Consider the following 3318-nt stretch of genomic DNA (forward strand, 5'->3'; position numbering starts at 1 on the left):
TTTCTAAAGCGTGAGTGCCCATGAGCAAGGCCTCCTAGTATAAAAATGGGAACAACTGGTCAATCATTTCCCTCTCACCTACACCATTTGGAATGAGGTCTGGAGGAAGGAAAAATCATTGCACAATAATTCTCCTTGCATTCCCAATCCCCTAAATTGGTTTAATATGTCAATGGTACTGAAGGCTGCTAAGAGATCAAGCATTATCCCTAACCCAAGCTTGTCACAATTCATTAACAAACATTATAATAATGCCATAATAATGTACCATCATCTGAATTCCAACTGAAAAGGTTTCTGATAATCCATTTCCTCCATAGCCTTCTGGATGCAAGTCTAATGTAAATAGTTGTTTTATATTTCTTTATAATGGTTCAAGTTATATTGTATGGGGTAAGGATGATGATGATGATGATGATGATGATGATGATGATGATGATGATGATGATGATGATGATGATGATGATGACAATGCTATAATTTCATTGAGAAGAAAAAATAGAAAAGGGAACTAAACAATGGACCATGAAGTGGATTGACAAATGCCAGTACAGTATTACTTGAGTTGTATTCACGGATTTGCTTGTCTTCAGCTAAGAGAACTTGAAATAATTTTAGACTTTATAAAAAGTCTCATCAATCTTCCACTAAGATCTTCATATTATATATCCATGTCATAGATATATTACTTATCATTGGAAAATAACATATTCAACACTCCCCCCCACAAAAAATGTAGAAAAAAATAGCTTTGGAAAAAATGAAAAAGAAAAAAAAAACAGAAAAAACAATTCCCCCCAATTTTTCCAGTTTTTTCCCCAAGACTTCCCATCTCTAATTCCACCATTTCTTTGATATTAGTATAACTCTTGTTCTGTGGCAAGTTGGCTGTGGCAAGTTGTCCCCCAGTGAGTTGGTTGTGGTGAGTTGGCAAGTTGGTAGTAGCTGGCAAATTGGACAAGGCGAATTGATCATGCTAAGTTGTCCTAGACCTTATTTTCCTTCCCATAAAAGTAAATACATACTTTCAAATACTTGGTAAATACTTTATATGGAAAGAAGGGTGTTTGAAATTATTTGTATTGGTTTCAATAAATGAATAAACATTTCTTCTAATGTTTAGTCAAAATCTGTTGCCTGTCAGTGTAAGATTTATTGCTGTATTTGGGATCTAATTTGGCAATGCTTCTTGCAACAGTCAATGATCAAAAGCCTGTTTTTTTTTTAATTTACACAGCATGAGACAGGGCTTCAATCATCTCAGAGTGGTGCAGTGGTTAGAGTGCAGTACTGCTGGCTACTTTTGCTGACTGCCAGCTGCCTGCAATTTGGCAGTTCAAATCTCACCAGGCTCAAGATTGATTCAACCTTCCATCCTTTCAAGGTCAGTAAAATGAGGACCCAGATTGTTGGGGCCAATATGCTGACTCTGTAAACCACTTAGAGAGGGCTGTAAAGCACTGTGAATGATATATAAGTATAAGTGCTATTGCTATCTCATTATGCCATTTTTAGGAAACCAGTAGTGGTTGTAGTACATGCCATCCTATAGCATACCTGCACCATAGTACATGTTATGGGGGCACCTGGGGGAATAATTCTGTTTTTATCCTTGTTTTTATGTATTATTGTGATAATCATTATACGTATATACAATAGGCAGTTGTTTAAGTCCTATAAGAAAGAAAGAAAGAAAGAAAGAAAGAAAGAAAGAAAGAAAGAAAGAAAGAAAGAAAGAAAGAAAGTTAGTTAGTTAGTTAGTTAGTTAGTTAGTTAGTTAGTTAGTTAGTTAGTTAGTTAGTTAGTTAAAGGTAGAAAAAATGAAGTTAGATCTTGATTATTTTTCATTAAAGTATTATTTCTTCCAGAATTAGCATTAAAGGAAGAGTTGCGCACAGAATCTTGACAAATGAATGTGCAATTCTCCAATCCTGTTAGATAATTCCTTAAACTGGGGTCTCTATGATTTGTTTGAATTTCTTTTTTTCCAGATTATCTAATTAAAGGACCGATATTTTACAACGTAAGATTGCAAGATTCATATGCTTTTGTTTTTCATGTTTGAAATACTCTTTTCTCATGCTTTCACATTTTGATGTTCTTAACTCAGTCATAGTTAACTTTACTGGTCTGATATGGTGTATTCTGATATTTAAGAATGTGTATGTATGTATGTATGTATGTATGTATGTATGTATGTATCAGTGGTGGGCTCCGTATTCTGCTCCAACCAGTACAGTTGGAATGGCTCCGGCATCACCCACAAGCACGCATGTGCCGTGCATGCAGCACACAGATGTGTTTTAGCTGTAAGCAATACTTCCACAAACCTCTGTGACGCTCCAGCTGCTCAGCGGAGTGCCACACAGGCCCTATATGTATTGGTGCTGATAAATAAATAATGGTTAAGACATCTGCCTAAGATGTAATACAGCACAGGTTCAAATCCCAATAAGGGTATGGCTAGCTGATGAGAGCTAAATAGCTTGAAATAGATCTATATTAGTCTCCCTTTATTTATTTATCAGCACCAATACAACACAAATGTAAGAAAGGCAACAGTAAAATATTGGGCTTTCTGTCTGGATGGTCTCTTGTGACGAGCCGATGGACAGAGAATGGAAGCAGTTAGCTTCCTTCCATAATTGGGGCATACCAGGGGTTGTGACACTAAATATATATCTACCTCCCTGGCATAAGCTGATAAGGAGGAGGACCTGTGGCTTAATGGTTAAGACATCTGCCTAAGATGTAATACAGCACAGGTTTGAATCCCAGTAAGGGTATGGCTAGCTGATGAGAGCTAAATAGCTTGAAATAGATCTATACTAGTCTCCCTTTATTTATTTATCAGCACCAATACAACACAAATGTAAGAAAGGCAACAGTAAAATATTGGGCTTTCTGTCTGGATGGTCTCTTGTGACGAGCCGATGGACAGAGAATGGAAGCAGTTAGCTTCCTTCCATAATTGGGGCATACCAGGGGTTGTGACACTAAATATATACCTACCTCCCTGGCATAAGCTGATAAGGAGGAGGACCTGTGGCTTAATGGTTAAGACATCTGCCTAAGATGTAATACAGCACAGGTTTGAATCCCAGTAAGGGTATGGCTAGCTGATGAGAGCTAAATAGCTTGAAATAGATCTATACTAGTCTCCCTTTATTTATTTATCAGCACCAATACAACACAAATGTAAGAAAGGCAACAGTAAAATATTGGGCTTTCTGTCTGGATGGTCTCTTGTGACGAGCCGATGGACAGAGAATGGAAGCAGTTAGCTTCCTTCCATAATTGGGGCATACCAGGGGTTGT

The sequence above is a fragment of the Thamnophis sirtalis genome, unplaced genomic scaffold (genome assembly GCF_051295495.1).
Source record: "Thamnophis sirtalis isolate CommonGarterSnake01/CBP01778 unplaced genomic scaffold, rThaSir2_p1.2 scaffold_4, whole genome shotgun sequence".
Classification (NCBI taxonomy): Eukaryota; Metazoa; Chordata; class Lepidosauria; order Squamata; family Natricidae; genus Thamnophis; species Thamnophis sirtalis.